The sequence below is a fragment of the Marmota marmota genome, unplaced genomic scaffold (genome assembly GCF_001458135.2).
Source record: "Marmota marmota marmota unplaced genomic scaffold, marMar, whole genome shotgun sequence".
NCBI lineage: Eukaryota > Metazoa > Chordata > Mammalia > Rodentia > Sciuridae > Marmota > Marmota marmota.
The window spans coordinates 18,374,681-18,401,406 of record NW_026000048.1 but is presented as its reverse complement, the minus strand read 5'-3'; the positions used below and the strand labels follow the sequence as shown (position 1 = coordinate 18,401,406).

General features: G+C 35.7%; 1 protein-coding gene across 1 annotated transcript in view; it reads left to right on the top strand.

Moving 5' to 3' along the window:
- Plxdc2 (plexin domain containing 2) overlaps positions 1-26,726 on the top strand; it is a 433,048-nt gene that overhangs the window by 123,759 nt on the left and 282,563 nt on the right. The window lies entirely within an intron of this gene.

Genomic DNA, 26,726 nt, shown 5'->3' with positions numbered 1-26,726 from the left:
AAAGACACTTCAAAGAAAGAAAACTACAGACCAATATCTCTAATGAACCTAGATGCAAAAATCCTCAATAAAATTCTGGCGAATCGGATACAAAAACATATCAAAAAAATTGTGCACCATGATCAAGTAGGATTCATGCTGTATAATTTAATTTCTGAAAAATTTAAGACAATTCATAGCCAGCATGTATCTTGTTGAATAGCCCATGATTACTTATGTTATCTATTTAACAGTTGCTGATTATAAAATTATTTAAATATTAACTAAATTAAATCTGTTAATAGGATTGTTAAAATCTTCAATAATATTAATGTATGTTTAATTTTTGGTAACAAATACTGACAGAGCAGTGTTAAAATCTCCATGTCTGAGTCAGGATTATTTTTCTTCACCTAGTTCTGGAACTTTCCTTTATGTTTTTAAGAACTTGTCTATTTGAGGCATCTACATTTAGATTTATTGTGTCTTCTTGATGAAACAGTCATATTATCATGATGCCATGTTCCTATTTATTCTGAATGATATTTCAAGTTCTGAAGACTATTTTGTCCAATATTGATATAGTTTCTCCAAATTAGTGTTATATATTACAGCTTTTTTCATTCTTTTATTTTATAAAATAAATGTATATATTTATATGATTCTATGTGAGGCATGTCTTGTGTGGACATCAGATAATTTACTTGTTTTTTTGTTATTGTCATTTTTCTTGTTTATTCAATCTGACAATATGTCCTTTAATTTGGATATTTAATTCATTTAAATTTAATTATTGATATTGCTGGCTTAAATCTACCTTTTTGTCACTTTTCTATCTGTTCCATCTGCTCTGTTTGCAGTTATCTCCTTCTTACTTTTCATATAATTTTATTTTATTTTAGTTGAGTTTAGTTTAGTTTTAGTTTTCTATTTCATATGACCTACTTGGACTATTCTACTTAATTATTTAGTGGTTGTTCCGTGGAACGCAGCATGCACTCGGAACTTATGAAAGACTATGTAGAATTTTTTGAAAGAATATTAGATCACTATATGTAAATACCTTACAATAGCCTTTGTCTCTTCCCTTCCCTTCCATTCTTTGTATTATTGTAGTCTCATATTCATAATTATTTATTTATTTGTTTATATATTTCTTAGTACATTATGAAATTCATAATAAATTTTATCATTATTTTATTTTAAATATTGTCTTTGACAGATATCAGTGTCTTTTTTTTTTTCCTTTCAGGCACACACTTTGTTTTTTTTTCCTATACATCTGTTATCTGGTATATTCTGGAGATCGACCTGCATCACATTCAACTAACTTTTCTCTTTGAGTATGTCTTTATTTGGCCTTCACCATTAGAGAAAACATTCCATTTTGGTTGATGGTCTATCTCCTCCTTTCATCAAAATTGTTGCTTCACTGTGTTCTGGCTTTCATTGTCTCTGTGGATAAGTCTGCCATCCTTCTTATCATTCTCCCTCATAACTAATAATCAGTCTTTTGTTTTCTCTGGCTGAAGTTTTTCTTTTTAGTATTCAGCTCCTTAACTTGGATGTTTCCAGATATAGTTTACTTTGGATTTGAGGGAAGGCAATGATACACCTTTTTCACCTTTCTTTCTTCTAGCCTTGGAATGAGTGACTCTAGAAATATAGTCTATATATAGAAAAAGTCTGCCATCAACAAATGGGTGTAGTATATACTTTCATTAACAAATAGAAGGGAGATCAGTAGAGGAGAGGTAGAGGACTAAGCTGAAGGGAGAGAGGGAAAATCTGGGTAATCAAATTGACCAAATTATGCTACATGTACATATAAATATAACACAACGAATCCCACTTTTATGTATAATTAGAATGTACTCATAAAAACAATTAAAAATATGAAGCAAGCATTTACCATCCATCGGGCCTTAGGTGCTAGGATACAACAATGAAGAGACTGACAAGTTTTCCTGCTTCTTTGAGGTCACGTTCTTAGAGCACAGGTTAGAGTTTTGAGGACACAGATGGAAAACAACAAACATGCCAAATCAGCCTATTTAAAAATCATAAGTAAAGGAGGAGATATGTGCTTTGAAAACCAGGCAAGGCTTAGCAGGATATGGGGCCATAGGAAGGCCAGAGTGGGAATGAGTCCAGTTTGCAATATTGTATTAAGTGTTCAGGAGCTGCCATATTGAAAGATTGCCTTTTAATCTTAATCTGAAGGGAAAAGTCCAAAAGTGAGCATTTTAAGTGGAAGGAACTTCGGTTTTTGAACTACAACCCCCACAGTGGGTTTTTTTTTCTATTTTCTATTTCTTATTTATTTATAAAGTTTATTAACTTCAGAACGTGAGTTAGTTACTATGCTAAACAGAAACAATACAAATGCAATTAAGATAGATATTTAAGATACAAATATGTAATTAGTAATATAATTAATATAAAGTTGCTTTCAAGTTTATGGTTAGTTCTGGACATCCAGTTTCTAGAGCGGTAATAGACTTGGTGTGTTGGCCTAGGGTAAAAAATAAAAAGTGAGTATCCCATACAAAGACATTCAAATTCATGTCATGAAATACTGTGCTGGACTCAGAAAAGACATCTGAAATTCTAATGCTTCCAGCTGCTGCCAGTTTGTAATTCCTTTGAGAAAGGGGTATATCAAAAACTCAATGCAAAATACAGGTGTGTGAGCTAGAGGTATGCATGAAATAACAAAGCAGTGGGTTCCAATCCTGCAAACTAGAAAAGACTTAGGAGCTTGTGTTGCTCCAAATTAAAAAAGGTGACTTTCTTGCTATTCCTAGTAGGATTCACTGCTCCCATTTGCACTTAAAAATGGGGGTATAGTTTATTAAACTGTGTTTTTAGGTGATTCAGTTAAATTAGCTTGTCAGCAGCTCCTGGGTCCGTTTTCTGCCAAAGGACTTGGTGTACCCTTCATAATTTCTCATAAACAAAACAAAATCTATTCTGCATTGCTTCTGCCTGTTTCCTACATCACATGCCATTAAGCCTGCCTAGTTTGATTTTAAGTATCTTGCAGTAGTTTTCCTCTTGCCTTTTCTGTCTTCTCTCATTACTGATGAACTCTCTTCTGCTGTGGAAAGGTCCCCTCTATTGAAGCCAAGTCACATAACTGAGAAAGGGAAAAAGATTACACCTTCCTTCTTTACCATTGCACTAGGTCAAAAGATCTCTTGGGTTGTCCTTCAAACCCAGAATTTTATTCTGAAAATGGTTTACTAACAGGATCATTAGTAAATGTGCACATTTGAAAAATGCTCCGTGTCCAGGGACTATACAGTCATGCATATGGTGAAAATAATTATTATAAGATATTGCATAGAAGCAGCTCTTGAAATGTGCATATACTACAGTTGGCAATGAATCATAGTAATAGCAAGATTGTCCCTTGTAGCTGTTTGAAGATAACTAGAGACAGTGTTGTGCATTATTTATTAATACTTTATCTCAAACGTACACAATTAACCCTGATTTTAATGGAAATAGAAAAAACTTAAGCGAAGTTAGTAATTGAGGTGCTACTGGGAACGCTTTTCTTTAATTAAGGAGCAGTTTTAGGTATTGACTCCTTGGACACTTGCAAAGTTTTTGAAACTTCAGCACAGATGTCTGTGTCTTTATGGAGGGCTGGTTACATTGTGAAATTCATCAATTTGAAAATATGACATTATGAGAAAGATTTATGTGTTTTATTTGAAAACTGAGGTCTCCAAAGCTTTCAGACAAAACTAGCACCAACTTACTTTTATTCCTCATTCTAGCAATTGAACTGGGACTGTGTGGAAATTAATTTTCAAGCACATAGAGTATGCTACTGATGTGTGTCATATTTTCAGAGGGATATTGATCTACTTATAGTTGTTTTGTTGACTCTAGAAATGATTTACCATAAATTCACATAGTAAGAATATGTGAAAATATATAAAGTTTTAATAACAAGTTGTATATCCCTATCCAAAGTCCTTGGACCAGAAGTGTTTTTGATTCTGCATTTTTCAAACTTCTTAATGTTTACATATTCAAAATGAGATACCATGGGGATGGGACCTTAGTCTCAACACAATTCATTTTTTGTTTCAGATACACCATACACAAAGTCTGATGTTAATTTTATACAACGTTTCTAGTTCACCTGCATTTTGACTACAAATGGTGATGTGAGATCAGGTGTGGAATTTGCCAATTATGGCATCATTTTGGCACTCAGAAAGTTTGAAATTGTGGAGCATTTACAATTTCAGATTCTGCATTAGCGATGCTCAACCTGTACAATGAAAAAAAGTCTTGATTTTTTTTATACTCTAAGTTAATGCTTTAAATATTTTTATATGCAAAACTTCGTTTCTATCATATCCACATTTAAATTATATGTGTGCAATTTTAGAAAAAAAATGGATCAATTTTGTAAGTGTTTTTGACTCAATAATATGCTACAAATAACTTCTTTCCATGGCAACACATGAAGTTATTTTTCCACCAAAAAAGGATGATTAAATCAAAGGCCCCATTACTAGAAATAATTGGATGGAAGTCTCATCCAAATTTATCTTTGATAAAAAGCTACTAGAAAACAATTCATCACTGAAAAGAAAACAGCTAGCATTAGAGTGATTGTAGTAGTGAGTTTCTTTCTTTTCTCAGCAGAACCTCAGATTGTCCAGATTTTCATTAGATTTATGGTCACTATGGGTTGAGAGTTCATATCTTAATTTAAGAATCTCAAAATGGCTTGTCTTTTTGATACTTACTTAAATAAGTTTAGAAATATTAGTATCTGATATATATCTCAGTGTAGAGTGAAGAGCAAAGTAAAAAAGTTATTTAAATCAGTCATTCTAAACTTGAGGTTTATATATCACCCACACAATCCTCTTGAAGGACACCAGATTGCTTTAGAATATATAATATCTAGAAACAGAATGGAATCTTCAAATCCTGTGTATCTTGAAGGGTTTGTTCAACACCTTAACCCCCTATCCTTATGAACTCTGGAAAAATATAGAGCCATTGCCAGGATTTCTGAAAATACCCAGGGCATATGTGTCTAGATTTTATGTGTCTAGATGTACTCTTTGTGGGCTGTGCTGGGTGGCACAGATGTAAAACCTTTGGGTCCCTCTCCAAACCATTTACTAAAGCAACAATTTCTCATATACTTAGGATGGGGAGTTCTGGAGAATAAGTTTAAAATCAGCTGCAAACACTAGGAAAATAAAACAGGATATTCTATTCTTGCAGTGTTTTGGGGAGCATTATAATTTTATAATATTCATGAAGATGAAGCCTCAGAAGTGAAAAGGCCTCTCTCTCTCTCCCTCCCTCCCCACCTGCTCTTTTCTCCCTATTGTCTCCTCCACTGTTTTCTATTAGAGTTTTCTAATACTCTAAAGTTGAATGGTATCCAATTCTTATGAACTTGAGTCTACACAGACACTTTTTAAAAATATTTTTTTTCCAAGCAAAGAAAGCTCCTTTCCACCCCTTGACTAAGTAGTTTTGGGAGATTTTTCTACCTATTTTTTCCTACCACATTGCAGTTGAATTTTCATATTAAGCCATAACAAACACCCAGATTGTCAATCATTTATTACTTACCAGCTGCCATTTTTACATTATCCATTGGAATAGGAACCATCAGTGTATATGGATTTATGTCTATGGAGACTAAAGAAATAAAATTGATAAAGGTTTAAATGTACCAGCTATTGTAGCACTTGAGAAACCGAAAGGCAATAAGTTACTTGCCTTGAGCTGTGATACCTCATCTTAAACTGTTCATCTATGTTGTCATGCAGTTCTGGAAGCTGCTGACCATCAAGGAGCTGTTGGAATTCACTTAGCTGTAGTTAGCAGGGTGCTGTTTGTTTTTACAACAAAATTCTGCAGTGTTTTTGGATAGTACTTCTCTGTTTACTTTATACTGATGAACAACCTCAATTGGAATAATTATCATGGAATGGTGGAGATGGATATACCTAAATGGCAGCAATGCATTCCATACAGTCCCATTATTTTCAAGACCTGAATACAAACTATTGATTCTCCCTGCATGTATCAAGAAGTTTCATGATGGTCCAACCAAATAAGATAGTGATGATTTGATAATCAATGCTAGGTTGCAACTGAATTGTCTTGGAGCTCTCAGTACTTTGAATATGTGTGACTTAACACAATCTTGGGAAAGAGGGGCTTTTAAGTCTCTGATGCATGTGCCACTGTAAAGAAACCTTGTGAAAGGGAAATATATATATATATATATATATATATATATATATGCACGCGTGCATGTGTGTGTGTACACATACACATGCACACATATACACACACAAACATATATGTGTATCAAAATCGAATGTACTAAAAATGACAAAAATAAATAAATAAAATGGAGACCAGAAGATTGAATAGGAATTTTTGCCATAGGATATGATTGATTCTAGAACTCATGAAATGGACTAGATTTACCTCCAGCATGTGATGGACAATATCAAAGCCAATTCTGTTAATGTGCATGTCATCTAAATGAGTCAAAATGGTGCTGACTCCCACAGTCTGCAGTTAATGATTGGGTGGTCCATTAAACAGACAGCTCATGGCAACTTTTGCTCTGGGAGCATTGCAATAATCTATGAAGGGAGTCAATTTGATCAACCTCATCAGAGTCTGCCGTGATTTCTGAGTGGAAGCTTGATTGCTTTGCATGGTTGATGTCTTTTACCATGATCATAAGTCCCTCAAATGCTGATACATCATCTATTGTGTCATGCAATTGCAGAGTAGTGGCCTAACAAATTTGAAGAATTTTTTCCTATTGTGGCAATTGCTGTGCAGTTGAAAGGAGAATCTGCTTTAATTATCACCTTTCCTGTACATTTTTCCAAAGCACTCCATACTAAAAGCATTGTTATTGTTATTGTTGCTTTTCATGTGGAAATGAGGTTCCCTTTTGGGGCCTAGATATGTATTTGTATGTTTAAAAGGTGGAAAGAAAAAATCAGTTTCTTTACTGCTGGTGAGCTGAAATTTTGTATTATTATTATAATTTTTTTTTGCAATAGAAATACTTGTTTGAAGAAATAAAAGAACAAACATTGCAAGTGAAATCGTGAATTTAGAGCTCTTGGGTATTTTCAAATCTGGCCATTTTTCCTTGGAGAGTGTACATTGAGAAGGAATAGATTCTGAATTATTTGTTTGAATGAGCATTCTGTGTATAATAATAATATAATAAAATGTGATCAAAATGAATTTTGAGGCAGGATCCCAAACTGAATTTAATTCAGAATAATGAAGCTTGAGCATTTTTTGATGTGGTTAGCACCATTTCTTCAACAGATAAGGACAACAAAGGAAGCCTTTTCATTCAGAAACTATTTATTGACCCTATGAGGAAGACATTGTAGAAGACACTAATGATATAGGAAAAACCTCAGGGGTATAATCTGTATCCTGCCATGTTCCATGTCAGTCCAGGTGATGCATGTGCCACATTAAAGAAGCCTATGAGAGAGAAAGAATCAGTCCATCTTTATGTGAATTAGAACTTACCCAGTTTACCTTCCACATTAAAACTAGTACTTCTTTTGGGCTGGGGTTGTGGCTCAGTGGTAGAGCACTTGGTGCCATGTGTGAGGCACTGGGTTCAAATCTCAGCACCACATTAAGCAAATACAAATAAATAAAATGAAGTTTAAAAAAACAAAACAAAATTAGTACTTCTCAGAATAGCTTCAGAGCTTTGTTAAACCACATCTCACTGGACTCTTCCTGAGTTTCTGCTTCAGAAAGTCAGAGTTGAACCCCAAGAATTTGCATTTCTGTCAGGTGCCTGGGTGATGCTGATGCTGGTGACCCAGAGCCGCACTTCAGCAACCACTGCTCCAAATAAAGATCAGAAAGTGCTTCAATATGAGCCATGATGGGTGTGAATAGTAACTGACAGGTCACTTGAATCACTGTATAAATGCTGCAGCAGAAGAGTCACAGTTTCCGTGAGCTTCAAAAAAGTATATCTTTTTTATTTGTTTGCAGTGTCACTGTGAAACTAAAATAGTTGTAAAATTTTTAATTCAGTAGTTATAAAATATATTTTATTACATTTAAAGAACTCACCAGATTGGGCAATTGCTAAGACATTCAGAATCTTTGTGTATATTTGAACAAAGGAGTGCAAGCTACAGATGGAGAATCTCAGATTTTCAATATTTAGAAGTGTGGCATCTAATATATTCTTCATCCCCATGTACTATATGTTAATCGCCTTTCCATTAATATAGCAAAATACCTGAGATAATCAATTTAAAAAGGGGAAAAGTTTATTTGGGCTCATAGTGTTGAAGGTTTCAGTCGATGATGAGTTGGTCCTGTTGCTTTTCTACCAATGATGAGGCAGCACATCATGGTGGCAGTGTGTGGTGAGGAAATGCGCTCACCTCATGGTAATCAGAAAGTAAAAGAGAGAAAAAGGAGGGGCCAAGGACTCAATTTCCCTTTTGAAGGTTTGCCCCCTTGTGGCCAAAAGACATCCAACTGGTCCCACAAGTCCCACAGGAACACCATGGGAGGAGGACCAAGCCTTCAACACTTCCAAGTCTTTAGGGTCACTTATCCAAACCATAGCAAACTATTACTAAGACATTTAATAATACAATCAATTCAGGCTTTGGAAAATCTATTTTGACTTGTTGTTTCTCTGACATGTCTATTGCCACCTTTATTATGAATTGTTCTTAATTTCATTCTCTCTTGATTGTTTAATAGGCATGGCTCAGTTTTCCGCTCCACTTTATCTGGTGGACTCTTTGTCCTGATCCTTCTGTACTCTGTGTCAGTAATTCACTTTCTTCTTCAGGTTTGCAATATGCCAGAATTAGACATCAGAGCCAGGTAATCTGTAGAAGTACTTATTTTCCCACTGAAATTAGGAGTAACACACTCTGAGACCATAGAAAGGCACGCACAATTTTCATTATTGTTATTTCCATCTGACATTTTGATGTACTCCACCCAAGGGTCCAGATTTATGGGGAGGTACATTTTGGAAAGTATCTGATTAGCCCTTTTGTTGATGTTGATTAGAGTCAAGCTTCAGTTTCGTTAGGAGTTATGTCATGTCTAAAGTCAGAAAAAAGAGTTTGAACTCTGGCCCTTTGGGAAGGTGATCATAGTTTATTTCTATCTATATGCAGGTTGTAAAGTATATGAATTAAAAAAAAAAAAGCAGTTAGTTCATTTATTGGGTGAAATATAGAGAATGTGGCAAGTAGGAAAACTTTACTGCCAGAAAAACATCATCAGTTGTAAGCAATGGCCTGCCAGTAAACATTAATAACTGTCTTTCTTAGGGAAGGAAAAAGCCCAGATTTGTAATGTTTGCCAGTTTCCTTGGCCACTCCCAATATGACTGAAGTCAAGCTACCAACTAGACATCTCTGAAAATGGAGTTGGCAAGAGATGCATGCAATGGATTCCTGGGAGCCAGGCCAGCGCTCTAGTCACAGCTTTATTGTTGATTGGTTGGTTGGTTTTCAGGTGGGTGAGTGCAGCCATCAGAAGGCAGAGAGGAAGCTCAGATTTTCAGTATCAGTCCTTTTATATGAGTAAAAAGGAGTTTCAGAGTTGGCTCTTTTCCAGACTACCAACTTGCCACTCCCAGATAATATATTAAATAGCTTCCCATCTTTCATCACTGCAGAAACAACTCCAGAGACTCGAAAGGAGCAATACACAAAAAAGAGTTAAAAACTGATCACTGCAGGGACAATCATAAATGCACAGCATCGGAATTGTGTCTTTGTAGTAATGCCTCTGAGTTTTTGATGGCATATCCGATTCCCCTGGCACAGTGTCACACACCATTATTGAAGCACTTACCACCTTGCTGAGTCATTATTTGTTTGCATGTCTCTGTGCCCCACTAGACCCTAAACGTTTTAGGGCCGACTCCATCCCCCCTCACCCCTATTATCTCTAAACATTAGCAGAATGCTTGGTTAACAATGGGAACTTTTAATGAGTTCTGTGCCTCTGTAGGAATACCAAATCCCTAGCTCTCCTCGGGATTAACCCAGGACTCTGCCAGCACTGCCTGGCAATTGACTTTCCCCTCTGCCTAATCCTGTTCCTCACTTCTTTATAGAAGTTGTTGCTGAAAGCAAAGTACTCCACAGCCAATCTCCTGCTTGCAAATCTCTACTTAAGAGACAATATTTCACTTGGGAGTTTTTGAATATTGCATATTGAAAAATCTGGAAAATTTGCCCATTTTTCTACTATAACACACTTCAAAGCAGCATTAAGTCATTTGCATTATTCAAACTGAGTATCACAGTTAGTCAGTGGCCCTTTGCTTGGGGGCACTATTAAACTAGATGATCCATCAGATTCTCAAACTTCCTAAAATTTCTTTACCACTCTTCATTAAAATTACCTGACTCTGCTGTAATTAATATAGCAAGAGTTTCTAGAGAGAGTGCAAGAGCTTTTGAGACAGAATTCTACCATCATCACCAAGTCTTCTCCCAGATTATTCTGAATTATTGTTGTGGACTATTGGCCATTTTTTATTTGTACTACCACTGAAAATGTGGATATGTATTTTTGGTCCCAAGCAGCCAGGCCAATGCTATACTTTTGAAAAAAAAATCACCTTTTGGTATTGAATTTTCATGTCATCTGAACTCTTTAATATGTCATATGGGATTCCTTAGTACAAACAATTCCCACATGTTGCACATGTCACCTGGCCAACCTGCATCTGCACCTGGAATAATATGCTGTAGCTGTGAAACCAGGAAATGCTTCTGCATAGATGAGGCAGCACATCATGGTGGCAGTGTGTGGTGAGGAAATGCGCTCACCTCATGGTAATCAGAAAGTAAAAGAGAGAAAAAGGAGGGGCCAAGGACTCAATTTCCCTTTTGAAGGTTTGNCCCCCCCCCCGCCCATTTTGTTATATGACTAAATAAAGGCATCCAAATGTATGAATCTAAGAATTCAGGATGATTAACGTCTGACTCTACAGCATGCCCAGGAACAGCCATCATTAACCCTGGGCTTGTGTGCCCTAGTTTTAGAATGAAGTTCCTAATTTAATTATATCCCAGTAGTCCTCAAATGGATTCATGCTGCCCTTCTCATTAACAAGATCCCATTCTCTATTTGAGGGGATGTTACTTTTAGGTATCAGTAAAATGGGACAAGGAAACCTTCAACAATTTTTTTGAATAAGGGAAAAGCAGAGTGGGCTATTATAATCACATTGTGATCTGACTTGATTGCAAATCAGAGGAATATATAGCTATAGAATTGCAGGTACTAGAAATCCACACAGAGCTAAATAATCTCACTGTGTATGCCTCTATCTGTATCTCTATCAATATGTATATGTATATGATATAGATACAGAAATATGTACACACATATGTCATGATTTCAGTTACGTTTTAAATGGTGCTACTGTAAGTCAGCAAGTGAAATGTCATAACATAAGCTTATTTTATTAAATTCTTTTGTCTTGTGAATTTAGCACACAGATTCATATTTTAGCATTAAACTTTCTTTCCTCCCTTCTCCTCCCTTTTCCCTCCATTCATCTTTTTTGAATATGACTGAAGAAAAGTCGGCCAGCAATGCTGGGCCTGACTCCTAATCATGGTGAGGCTCAGAGTGAGTGAGCAGGCCTCCTTGAAAAGAAAGCAATTGATGTTAGCGGTTTTCCCCAGCATCTGCTATGGGTCCCTCACATCCGCTGTTCAGGAATGTGGAGGCAAAGGGAAATACTGGGAGGTGACTCCGAGGACCTAGCAGTGTGACTATGGTGGCTGGTGCTGGGGCAGCTGCATTCACAGCCATATCCGGAGCTCTGAATGGCCCATCCAGACATAAATCCCAGCCTGTCCTCATCAGTGCTAACAGATGGCAACCTTATGGTGAGGCTATTTTATGACACACGTTTTTATAATCTGTAGAAGCAACCCCTCTGGGTAAAATGTGACTATCATGACACCATCACATAAACCTTACTTCTAAAAACAGAAAAAAAAAATATGTACATGTTTTGTTATGATGTATTAACTACTTCATTCTAATTTTGTTGCAATAACAAAATCATAAAATGGGCTTGTTGAGAAAAATTAATCAGTAACTTAGGCAATTAACATGAGTTCATTAAGACTCTCACATCAAGGTAGATTTTTAAATGATATGCCCAGAAGATGGAAAGGTGGCAACAGTGTCAAAAACAAGTAAAAGGAAAGTATATTAACCAATTATGCCTGAATAAGCCCAGAAAAATAAGGGAGTTTGCAAAGATAAGTACATGAACAAAGTGGGCTCATAAAACATTAGTTAGCTACTTGGGCTTAGACCCAAGAAAACCACTTCATTCATTTATTTTTTCATTCCTTACTACTGTGAAAAAGAAAAAGTGAAATAAACATAGTAAGAGAAAACAATGCAAATGACAATGATAACAAACAAATGAAGAAGGAATAAAATACATGAGAAATATGATAAAATCATATCTACTTAATTGTTCAAAATTCCAGGCATATGTGAGTGACATTTTAGTGTACCAAAATATATAATACATGTATATATTATATGTGTGTGTGTGTGTGTATAAAACTTCACACCCACTTTGATGGTAACAACTGAAAGAGGAGAAAAACCTTGCTTTCTATTTTTAGAGGAAAATACACAAGTAAACAAGAGTCCAAAATGGACCATGCTGTATCAAAAGTGAATGTCGTATAAAATCACATCAATATAACTTTAGTTTCTAGAAAAATCAAAGACTGCATCCTGGTTATTATTATTTGGTATTGTATTCTCAGAGAACACATTTTACACTGACATTGAAGAAATGGTTCTGATTTATAGCACCTGAAATGATGGAGAAAAAGGAGCAAATAATGTGTACATGAGCTTAAAGAACTTGGAATATTTAGGTCTGACAAGACTCGGAGAAGAAAGACAGTTATTTTAAATATTTGAAAGTCTTTCATATAGATGATGGTCGAGGCTTCATTTATGTCACTCTACAGGGCCGAATAACAATAGGCAAGTTGAAGTTCGGAGTAAACAGGTCTCCACTGGGTATGAGAAAGAGTTTCGTGAGAGTGCCAGCTATTTAAAGTAGAAATGAACTGCTTTGTGAGATAGCTCTGGTCAAATGGAAGGTGAAGTCAATTGTTCAGTTCATGATGGAAGGAATTTCTTATTATATGAGGCATTAAATATGATGATCTCACAGATTTCCTTTGTTTCTAAAATTCTATGTATCATTTAGGGCAGAGTATTGTTAGGGACTTAGTCCACAAACCATATAGGACTATTAATATTTGAACAATTTTTTACATATTGCCAATAGTGGTAGCACATAGAGGAAAGGTTAAAATAAAATATCTCTCAGCAATGGAGATGGTATCCTGTAAAATCTATTGATTAAGTACCAACATCACTGCAACAGATGGCATAACCCAGTGTTAGACCCGTAAGCTTTGTCAGGGCAGGGCTGCCAATCCACAAATTGAAAACAGGTGGCACAAGTTCCCTGGAGGACTTGGCATCTGTAAGTAATCAGTTACTGTAAAAGTCCTGGTCAGACACAAATTAGCTTCATTGCCGATGACATTTTTAATAGCTGAAGGACCTCACAGCTTTATTTAATTATAATCACAGTATACGCTATATATGTGGCTGATCACCTTGGACAATTGTTTGGTTCTCTTCAACTTTGTTAATCTAAGTTGTGATATTTCAGACATATTATTTTTGTAACACAAAGGGATCATAAACCCATAATGGAAGGCGAGATGGGCTTATATGTCTATATTGCTCTGCATTTTCTCCAGTTCTTCTATTCATCCACAACCAACCTTTAAGAAGAAATCAAATACATATGTACTTGGTTTCTCCTCAGTGGAATTTAAATCCCACAAAAACCAAACTGTGGTTTGAACTGAAAATGCTCATTTTAAAACTTTTGTTACCATTTTCTCTGACATTATATTCCAACACTATCCTCTCCCTCCCCAGTGGATTTGGAAATGAGTTTAAGTTTATTCATGGGGGAACTGATAAAGATGGATAAAGTCTCAAATTGCTAACATTGTCCAAAATTCTTGTTCTCCGAGCCTTGGGTCTTGTACTTCAAAGCTTCTCTGGAAATGTGGAAGATAGTGAGAATCCAGTAAGCTCTTCCAATTAGTTTGGAGAAAAGTGATTAGTTTAGCATCCTTAGGCATGTCCTGGGAACACTTCTGTAGATTCCAGTATGCTGTTGACCACTATTTCAGTTAATAGGGTAAGATATTTTTCCTTCTGATTATGCTCTCAGTAATTTGTCAAAAAATAATTTGCTTTGTTGAAACAGTAAGTCACTGTACTTATGACAATTGAGACTACTCACAAAACAAGATAAACATAAAGTAAAATAGTGAAATGGTTTAAAATATCCTATTTTAAAAAATAAATACCACACATGATGTCAAAGGACAATAGACTCCTCTATATAATACAGATTTTTATTTACCTGCACTTTTTCTATTTTCTCCATAATAAAAATATAGAGAAATCAAAGGCAGAATTATGCTACATAAAATGGCTAACATTTTATTCTATACAAAGAAGCAGTAGGTAGAACTGGCAGAATTCACATTTTTTTAAAGTTATTACTATTACTGGGGATTAAACCCAGGGGTGCTTAACCACAGAGCCACATCTCCAGCCATTTTTTTCTTTCTTTTTTTTAAAAAAAATTTCATTAACCTGTAGACAGGTTCTTGATAAGTTACTGAGTCTGGCTTTAAACTCATGATCCTCCTGCCTCAGCCTCCCAAGCCACTGGAATTACAGGCGTGGGCCACTGCATCTGGCTCAGAATTCATATCTTTTCCCTGTGGCTGTATATCAGGGTGCCTCTGCCTCCAGCCTTCTCCTCCACCTAGCAACAGTTGTTACATTGTTCCTACTGGGTATCATCCTCTTACCTAAATTGCACAAAGCATTTTATGTTATTGCCTTTGGTGGAGCCTTTGGATTGTGTTTTATTGGTTTATTCAGGTAATAAATGGCCAATTTATTGTTAGAGAATAACCTTTTGGTCACAATGGTCCTCATACTTTTTAAGTAATTATTTTCAGTATTGGGAATTATACCCAGGGAATATTCCATGAAGTGCTCTGCCTCTGAGTTACTTCCCTAGCCCTTTTTATTTTTATTTTATTTTAAAACAGGGTCTCAGAAAGTTGCCAAGGATGGCCTTGAACTAGCAGTCCTCCTGCCTCAGTCTCCTGAGTAGCTAAGATTACAGTACCCACCATCAAGCCCAGCTTCTCATACCATTTATACATCAACTATCTAATCATAATCAGTAGCCTCTTTTTTTTTTTTTTTTTTTTTTTTTTTTTTAAGTTTAGAGCAAGTCCCTTGGAGATTGCAATGATATTTCCAGGTCGGTTCAACCTTTGTGTTGTCTTTTTACTATAATGTGAATTTAACATAGTCCTTCCGATTTCATAGCCATTGCTAACTGTGAAGCACATATAGCAATCTCTATGTCAATAAAGATGTTACCCTGTCTTATTCTTCATTTAAGAAGACAGCTATGGCCTTTTCTTATCTATTATAGTATGCAAACATCAAAGCATATTTTAGACCCTTTGTATGATCAAACCGTCTGGCATGACTTTATAGATCCCAGAGATTCCAACTTGGTTCAAGAAGGGATTTCTGGAGCATAAGATGCAAGATCCAGGCATCTGATGGTTCAAGAACTAGGGCAGGGAGAAAGTGATAGAGAACAAGCTGGTGTCCGATTGGTGCCCCTCAACAGTCCTGAAGGAGTCTGGAAGAACCTAAACCTAAACACGTTCTACAGTGGGAATCATGTTCTGAGATTCATTCCAACAAAGCAGGATTTGTCAGAAGTTAAGTTGGACCTAAAATGTATAAAATCCCTTAGTCATGTTGAAATTGAACTGTACATCTCTGTTCCCAGCATTAAATTTTTCACTGCTTCTTTCTCTATCTTATATGTGATTTTATATGTGATTTCAAAAATATGGCTCATTTTATACTGTAGTTAACTTCTGATTCTTTTGTGAATTGTAAAGAAGTTGTTGAACTATTCAGATTCATTTTTTTTTGTATTCTGCTGTTTACTTTTTAGTTATTTGCTTCTTCATGAAATTGTTAGAAAAAAAAAGGAGTGAATAAATTCGTCTTTTTATATGTTCAACATAACAAGATGAATGACTTACTTTAAGTGATGAAAGTTATTGGCTAAAAACAAGTTTTGAAATTAACTGCATATTTGGGTCCATCACTTTCAGTTCCTTGTTACCATGGGTAAGTGGGAAAGGACCATAAGTTAGTTAACATTTCATCTCTCCCCAACACAGATGCTATGCCCTAAATCACAAGTAAGAAGTTAGTTAAAAGGGCTGACATGAGGAGGCTGTAGTCTCCTAGGCAAAGGAGGCATGTTGTATGCCCTAGCGAGTGGGCAGCCTGGATAGGTGCTGCATTGTGAAAGAAGCATCTCCTGTGCCAGCAATGCTACAATAAAGAAAAATGAGCCACTTCTGGACATAGGATATCATTTGGGCTTTTTTACATTCAAAGATTGATTAGGGGGTCATGTGTTGTTCTGAACTTCTACTTGGCCTATGTTTTCCCATTTATTCTTTTTTGAACCAACATCTATTAATTCCTTTTTATGCATGAAGTGTCTTATGCTGGGATCCTAACAAGTTGACTCAGCCCATCCAAAAAAGGGAGGACAGATATGATTACAGGCCATATAAATCAGCATATGTTAATTGCCATGGCAAGGGGAAAAAAGTTTTTGTGAATGTGTAATCAAGTGGGGCATCATGGTCTGGGGCTTACAGAACAGGGTGGCTTGTTGGGAGACATTCTAAGAACAGGGAATGGCATGAACCAGGCATTGAGGCAGGAAAGTCCAAAGATGAATTGGAGCATGGGAGAGCAGTTCATTTTAGCTAGTAGGTTTGAATTGGGGTTAGGGCATCATTCAAATGACCTTGAGTTTCAGACTAATAGACATAGCCTTTATCCCGTGGGTAACTCAGACTAGTAGAATTTTTTGAACAGGTCTCTTAATACTATCAAGATACATCTGGTAACCGTGAGAAAGGGGAACTGCATTCAGGGATACACTGAAGTTGTCAGGATAAAGAGCAGATAAAACATAACATTTGATTTAATATTGCAATAAAATGGAAGTGGCCCTTCATTGGTCAATCAGAGGAACTTGAGCAAATTAATGCCCTCTAGGTGCTTTTTCTACATAAGTAAAACAAAAGTATAGAAAACATTACAACTCCCTATCTACATGCAGTGAATAATCAAAATTGAGGAAAATGTCTAAAATGTTCTATAAACTAGTGCTTTTGCTAAAGGGAAAATTGATTAAGGAAGATTTTGCTCACTTTTTATAATGGAAACATGCAAAAACTCCTTCAATCCATGGGTAAACATTTAGGCTTCTAATCTACAGTTCTTATTTATACTTAAACCTATAATTCTTCATTTTGAATTTTATTTTATTTTTTTAACAAACTGTGTGTATAGTAAATTTCTATGTCTATGAAATTTCAACTATTTACAATTGATGGAGACATTTTGATTGTCTAACATCCTTCAAGACCTAAGAGCAAACAGTATCCTTTCTTTCCAGAGAGAATTCAGGTCACGAATCTCATGCTTATTGCTTATACAACAACTTATTGTCCTTATTATGGTTAAGGGATTTGACAGAAAAAAAAAAATGATACTTTCCCAAGGATACTGTAGCCTCTCAATTTTTAAGTAGGGATTTCTAATTTCTATTATAACCTAAAATTAGTAAGTACAAATTCATGACAAAATTCCTTTGGTAGGTCTTATGGAGTCAGACTTGTAGGTTTCAAGTTTGTCTTTAGAGAAACAGCAGTTTTGCCAGTAGAGAAAAAAAGTTATAATAATGGAATTTTCCCTGTGATGATGAATTACCAGTCTGAGAGGAAGTGGTTAGGGAATGGTGGCCCATCAGCCAGAAAGGCCCAAGAACAACCATTAATAAGCACCCTTTGGTTGGATCCCTATCATTATGGTGCCTGAGCTCCCTGGGAGAGCGCCATTCTGCCTCTGTGAAGCATTCAGATTCCTTCATGAAAGAATGAATGAAAGAGTGTACTAAACTGTCAAAACAGACCACAGAAGTCTTTGAAATAAGAATAAATATTAAAATTAGAACATTTTGTTTTGTCAAGAGAGCTCTATTGGTGAAACTAGGATCATCATAATTACTTGCACTAATTTGTCAAAAAGTAAATTGTAGGACATTTTATGTATAACATTTTATATATAAAGTCCTACATTCCTAATACCTGATTTTTAAGAGCTTAAAAGAGAAAAAAGCATGATTGATCCAGAGCATCAGTAGATGATCTTTTGGAACTGTTTTTGAAAAGCCAGAGAAAGCTAAAGATACATAGATTATGGGACTGTTCCTTTAAGTAGGATTTCTTAAGTCAGATTTCCATCAGGAAATACACTCAGTGGTCAGTTTCACATGTAGCTCCACAATCTTCAACAAAATCAACTCACTACTGGATCCTCATTGTACCACGAGATGTAAATCATTAGTTCTCCAACCAGTTGGTGGTTTCTGTGGCTGGGGAAGGGCTGTCAGCCAGTCTATGGCCTGAAATGTTGACCATGAAGCAACATTAACATGGAAATTTGAAGTCACTGAAAGGCCATGTTTCATATGCTGGTGGCTGGACCCTTCTTTGCACTGAGGAAGAAAGGAAAAATAAATGGTCTCAGTGCTTTCTGCGTCAGGAGGGGAAGTCACAAGTTAGCCTGTCTGTGGTGAGACAGTCTTCCACAAGGAATGGTAGGACAGAAACAGAGGGATATACAATTAGGGGCTTACGTTCCCAGTATCATGGTCTCCTCACATTTGGCTATAAATGTCATATAATGTCTTTTAGCAACTTGTATACTTCATGGGGTCAGGGCTTGGGTCTGGTTTTGCATCTACTCTATCCCTGGAGAACACAGTTGACATTCAATAGATTTTTGTTAAGTGAATGAACAAACAAATATCTAAATGGTTATGACTGTGATCATGTTTAGTAACATCATTATGCCAATTTAAATAATGAATCAAGGAAATGATCTGGTCTTGATTCTTAAAGCAATTGGTTTAGTGACCTGGGAAAAGATCAAGATTTGTCCTTCATGATTAAAATGAATTTTTTAGATGTGTTCCTTGTATTCTTTCTTTTTTCATTGAAGTAGACACAATTAAAATAGTTTTTTTTTTTTTAAACAGCATTGGCATTATGATTTGAATATAAGATGTCCCCCAGAAAAGTTCACGTGGTAATATAGGAATGTTCCCAGGTGAAATATTATTAGGGCTGTAACCTAGTCGCTGCATATTCCATTCCTTGGACTCACTGGGTGGTATCTGTAGGCAGGTGGGGCTAGGCTGGAGAGGTAAGTCACTGGGAAGGGGTGTGCCTTTGGGGATTATATATGCTGTCCCTGGCTCCTTAGCTCTCTCTGCTTCTCATTTACAAGGAGCTGAGCAGCTTTCCTCCTCCATGCCCTTCTGTCATGATGCTAGTCTTCATCTTTGGCCCAGAGCAATGGAGTCAGGTCAATCATGAACTGACACCTCTAAAACCCAAAGCCTCAAATTAAACTTTTCCTCCTATAAGTTGCTCTTGGTGTGTGTTTTGGTCCCAGCAACCAAAAGCTGACCAACACAATTGGCCCTGTCATATTCCATGTTCCTGAGGCAGCTGTTTTCTTTTTAGATGTTCCTCTTGGTATTTAATAATGTATATTTAAGTGGTATGCTTCTAGTGCTAGCTCTGAATTTTCAAATTTAATAATCACCTCTTAAATTGCAATGGAAGATAAGATTTTAGCTCTTTGAATCCAGCTTCTTATTACCTACTATTTCCCCAACTTCCCAATATTTTTTTAAGAGGGAGAGAGAGAGAGAGAGAAAGAGAATTTTTTTAATATTTATTTTTTAGTTTTCGGCGGACATAACATCTTTGTTTGTATGTGGTGCTGAGGATCAAACCCGGGCCAGGCGAGCGCGCTACCTCTTGAGCCACATCCCCAGCCTGCAACTTCCCAATATTAAACAAAGCTTTATTAATAATGGAAGAAATTTTCAGCACTGAGATGGGTCATACATTATCATTTCTTTCATTTGTCTTTTGAATTGGTTTCCCTGTCTCATAAATTCCTTCTCTTTTCCTTCCTCCATTGTTTAATTTTGATGCAGTATATCTTCCAGTCATTTCCTGGAAAAGGATGGTTAAAAGATACATTTTTGAGAGATTGAATAGCTTCAATGGTCTATACCATACAAAATGCCCTACACATCAACTCTTAAGTTGAAATGTAGTGGAAGGTATTGCTTGTATTACTCAATTTTATATTGTTTTAACTGAATACCACAAACTAGGTAATTTATATAGAAAGGTCACTTTTATCTTGCAATTGTTGAAGTTAGGAAGTCCAAAAGCATTGCTCCAGCATGTGGTGAGGACCTTCTTGCCATATCATAGCATGGCAAGAGGTTAGGAACTCCAGACGCACATTTCTCTTCCTCTTCTTGTAAACCTAATCCCACAATGGGGCCCCATTCTCAAAACAGCATTTAACCCTCACCTCCTAAATCCAGATAGTGTCAACAATATTTGAGTTTGGGGAATAAATTTTCAAAACATGAATTTAGGGGATCCATTCAAACCAAAGCATCACTGTTTTGTCTCCTAGTTTCTGACATTCTTGTTGAAAAGTTCTAAGTCACAGGACTGGGGATACAGCTCAGTTGGTAGAGTGCTTCCCTTGTATGCACAAGGCCCCAGGTTCAACTCACAGCACCGCCCTACCCCTCCCCCCACCCCCCACCCCCCGCCAAAAAAATAAAAGTTCTAAGTCACCTTTACATTCTGGTCTGTGATATTATCCCCTCCTGCTTTTTGCTTCTGCTCTTGTTTTGTTTGGGTTTGGTTTGGTTTGTTTCACTGTCATCCCCACACTGGTCAAAAATTTCATGATGGAGCCAGATGTGGATATGTGTTTATTGCTTTCATGGCATGACAATGGCTTCTATCAGTTTGGAAACACATCCATTGTAGGCATTTTCTTAGCAAATTTCTTAAATGTTTTTCTTCTTTTCATCTCACTGTTCTTCCTTTTTGGAGTCCCTATTGCTGAGATTTGCCTTCGGGAATATTCTCTCTCTTTTCATTTGCCTCTCTTTAATTTTCCCTTCAATAGTCTCTTATAAACTCCTTTTTATTCCTGACATTAAAAATTTAATTTCTAAGAGCTCTTTCTTTTTTCCTATTGTTTTTCTTTGAAATAAAATCTATTCTTATTTCATGGGTGAAAAATATTCTCTAAACTTTCTGAAGATTTTCATGATAGTTGTTATTTCACTCCATAAAATCTGTTCTCTTCAAGTTGCCTCTGTTCAATGTCACTCTTATTAGAAAATGTTCCTCAGATGCCTTGACATCCTTTGCCATTTGTTCATATTGTTAAGTAGGATGCTATAAAGTTGATTGGCATTCACTCTAGATTGTTATGACTGGGCCTTTTGGTTGGAATTTCCCAATTATACTATTTATTAATCTTCGGTGTTGGTTAGATTCTAGAACCTGCTACCCAAAAGTGTGGACCATGACTAACAGCTAGTTAGATGCAGGACCTCTGGCTCCCACTCTAAAACCACTGATCTGAATCTCCTCTTTAACAACCTCCCTGGGAAAGATGAACTGCCCTGGAATACAACCTTGTGGTCACCTGCTTGGAGTGCCTAAACCTGGACATCCAGCACTCTAAGAGGCCATTGGGTGAGGGAGCATAGGGACAGTGTGTTCACATCCTTATTGTCCCTGCTTTCACCATTGCCTGTGTCTTTGTCATGTCATGCTGCAATAACAAAATACCAGATAACAATTTTGGTCTGAAAAAGTACAAATTAATTATTGCCAATCACAGTTATACTGCTGTGCTATAGGACATTAGTTGGGACTTCTCACCAACTGCACCCCTATACCTTGTTAACCATCCACTCTTCATCCTCTCTGCCCCACACCCTTCCCAGGTTCTGATAAACCACTATTGTATTCTCTACTTATATGAGATCAGCTTTTTAGCTTCCATATATAAATGAGAACATATTTCCTTTTTTTTTGTCTAATTAATTTCATGTAAGATAATGAGCTCAGTTTCATCCATGTTGCTGCCAGTGACAGAACTTTATTATTATTATTTTTTATGGCTGAGAGCATTCCATTGTGGATGTGTAACATATTTTCTTTATCCATTCATTCATAGTGGACAACTAGGTTGATGCCATATCTTAGCTACTGTGAATTGTGTTTCAATAAACATGGAAGAGCAGATATTTCTTTGACCTACTTATTTCATTTCCTTTGGATATATACCTAGTAGTGAGATTAACAGTTCTACTTCTTTTTTTTTGAGAACCTCCATATTGTTTTCCATAATGGCTATATAATTTACATTCCACTATAAGTGGATGAGAGTTCTGTTTCTCCACATCTCACAAGACATTTTTTTTGTCTTTTTGGTAATAGCTGTTCTAATTGAGATGAAATGATATCTCATTGTGGATTTTATTTGTATTTCCCAGATGATTAGTGGTAGTTCTCAAATTTAATTTCAACTGAGTAATAACGTGAAATCATGTTGCTATCAGCAGAATTCAGTGTTATTTAAGGGTGTAAGGATTGCAGAAACAGCAACATAGGGCATGTTTTATTTCTATTTCACCCCTCAGTAATTGCTTGGCATTTGAACAGGATGCTAAATAAAATACTACCAATCAATCATAATTCCATAATAAACTCAATACTTTAAATATTTTATGACAATTGGACCTGGTATTTTTGAATAGTGAAGTAAATTGCAGGCTTGGTAGGCAAAGAACAATAAAAATGACAGGTTATTGACCACTCTGAAAAAACTTAGAGTATGGGATAAGAATAAGTTCTCATAGTGATTGTTTTCCTCTTTCCTCTGTGTAAATGACAGAAAAAGAGTGTTGCGAGATCAGCTATCATTATGGAGATTTGCAGAAATATTGTAGTCCTCCAGTGTTAAAAGAAATTTAACTTGATTTAAGCAGGTGTTCTTGAATTTTGATATGCGAACCCCATTCCCCTTATTACATTTAAGAAGTATACCCATAGAAACAAGATGGGTGAGGACTAAATCCAATTTTGTGATATCTCCGTACAGTGTCAAATTTGTGTCTAAGAAACCTAGTTCAGTAATGGACACATACTCATTAAATAGTTTAGAATAATCTGAGCCAATTTGGATGTACTATACTTCTTCCTTTCATCACAAGTTTTAACCAACTTCCTCAAATTATCAACTGAGTTTCTAGAATTTTGTTATGATTTGAATGTAGTTCCTTCCCCTGCCCCCAAATTTGTATGTTGAAACCTAACTCCTAAATCATAGTATTAAGAGGTAGGACCTTAGGGAAGTAATTAGATCATGAAGGAACTCTCATGAATGGGATCAATGACATTGCAAAAGAGATTGAAAGTAGTGCTGCTGCCCATTCTGTCATGTAAATACATAGCAAGGGGCACACTTCCGAAGAAGGGAGTGACCTATTTCCAGATGTATAACCTGTTGTCACTTTGATCCTGGATTTCCTGTCCTCCAAAACCATGAGAAATAAATTTCTGTTATTTATAAAGCACTTAGTCTAAGCCATTTTGTTATAGCAGCTTGAATGAAATTAAGACAGGGTTTTTTTTTTTCCTTCCTGTTTTAGATTCTCTGAAGGTACCACTATAATTATGAGTTAGTTAAGTTCCTAAACTTGTGGCAATGTGAGTTCCCATTTACCACCTTTTAAAATAAACTTGCCTCTGGGTTAGATAAATAACTAAGCCTAGAAAATCCTTACTGATCTAGGAGTCTGGCATTTGGTTTATTTTCTAATTGAATATTTATCATTGAGTAATCTCTTTTAAAAAGTTTCCTTTTCCTAGAAAGTGTCATATATACTGGGTGTTATTTGAAGTAACATCAAAGTACCTTAAGTGCTATTCAAATTCTCTTTGATGCTTTTGATAAGTGCCTCAGGCTTCTTATTTCAATTATATTTTGCTAAACTGTTGACATTGACATACAAGACATACAAGAGATGAGAATAAATGTCAATTTGATGACATCTTTTCAAATTTTTAATAGCAAATGATTTTGTTTTCTTTTATATCTCTTTTATGCTTAAATGAATGGATCTTTACAGTGGGTATATCTAGGTGATAGCTTTAGCATATTGGCAAATTTTATCAAGTTGTACTTGAAAGGAGCTTTTACACTCTTGCAAAAATTAATTAAATGCTGAACACACAGGAAAGGATCAGTTACATTTTTGCTAAGTCTGGTGCCTTAATGTGCCTATACTGCTGTAACACAATTTCATAGACTGGGTGGCTTAAACAACAGACATTTGATTTCTTGCAGATCCAAAGCCAAGGTATACATAGCTGACTTCTCAATAATATCTTACCTGGATGTGTGGGTGAGGAGGTTGGAAATAGAAAGAAAGAGAGAGAAAGCTCTGGTGTGTCTTATTAGAAGGACATTAATCCTCTTGGATCAGGGCTCCACCTTTATGGCCTCCTTCTTTTACCTTAATAACTTCCTTAGGTGCCCTGTCTCCAAATACAGCCAAATTCGGGGTTAAGGCTTTTACATAAAAATTTTGGGGAAATGCAAATGCTAACTCCATAAATCCAGGTTTATAAATTTCTTATATTTCCCATTTTGAGTTAGTTTTTAAAGGTTCATTAACGTTTAATTCCGAAATGTATTAAGCTTGTTTTATTTCTTTCAAAGGGAGGATGGATAGCTAATGATTTTTTTGTGAGTCAGTGAGCATTATAGAAAGAACAAGAAAGTAAAGTGTGCCGTGTTTGATTCTCAGCTGTATTTGACTCAATTACTGAAATGTTTTTCAGTAGTGCTATATATTCATTTTTGTGTTTTAGATTTCATTTGAAATCCTTTTAGTTTATTGCAAAGGCAACACACTTTGAACAACTTAGCATTTGCCTCTTCCAGTTCTTAATTTGGGTACGAGACATGAAAGTTGACATAGTTGGCATAGGTGCAGAAAGTATTTTACAGGCAAAGGGATTGAGTCCCAGAAAAAAAGACAATACAGGACTTGTGGTATATTTTCTCTGCGGCACATGTTCTTCCTGATGTCCACTTGGGTGCAACTGAGACTTGAACCTCATTTAGTTTCATATGATCTTATTGGTCAATTTATTTTAAAATTGATGTAGCAGAGAGTTCCAGCAGGAAAATTCTGAAACCCACACTGACTTCTGATGTCTCTTCTCTTATCAAGCTTTCTCAGAACCTGTACACCTCTTTGCACAGCCTGGTAGGTTGACGTGAGATTTCACAAGATGATTGACAAGTTGAGGGGATCAACTTTACTTCTCAGAGGTGGTTAACTCAGGAGGGATCTTTTGTTGTTGTTGTTAGCTTACAGACAACTTGTAGATGGTATCTGTGGATCAGAACACAAAAATGCAAAATTATTTAAGTCTGTAAAACAATGGGTTGCTTCATTTTAGCACGGAAATAAAATTAGACTGGTATTATTCTGGCTGTGTAGAATTCTATTGTAGGAGTGTAAAGTAATCTGAGCAGTTTTACACAGGATTGGTAATATTATTGTTGTAGCATTTAAAAGTAGACACCATGTGTAACTAATTATAAAAAATTTTAAAAATGTTAAAAAAGTAGACATCATGCTCACTGCATAAAATTATGATGAATAACTATATATTTTTTTCTTTTTCTCTTTTCTCTCTCTCTTTTTTTTTAAATTGGCTAACTTAGCATCCAGTAGGCAGGTTTTATATTGAAAGAAAAATCTGACATGTTCTAAAAAAATCGGTGTCTTTATTGGTTTTGGTGGATGTAAGTCATAAAATTATAAGTAAATGAACAATGTGACCTTCATTCTAGACAGGTGATGGTCATTCATATTGCTGAGGGAACAGTGAATTGTTACAACACTGAATCCTATATAGTTGTCTATTGAACAAGAGCATCAGATCTTCGAAGCCAATTTATAAATGATAGAGATATGCTAACATTTAAATATGTTATTATCAAAAGTTCATTTCAGCACTTTGTGCAAGTCTTTTAAAGTCCTTCAATTTTCCAATAGGAACATAATTTTTATACCATTGTATGTTAAACATATATTAGAATGTTTTAAATCCAAAATCATTTATATCACATTGATGTTATAATTTTTCTCAAGAAATATATCTCTATTGAACCCCCATTTAATCAAAATGATAAAATTCTAAATCTTTACTTTTCGTTGAGTGAATAACTTTGTACTAATAATTATCAGTAGTAGATTTGATAGCAACTGGGTCTACCGAAGGTGAGTTCTGAGTTCCATTTCTAAATTAATTCCTTTTCCTAATGCTTTAAATTGTACCTATATTATAAGGATTTCTGATAACTTTGTTGGTTGTTATTTTTTAAGAATGAACGATGACTTGACTTCTTTGAAGTCAAAGTCAGGTGGAGGAATTGACCACTACACTAGATCAATATTCACTAAGCAGGTGAAGACATGAAAT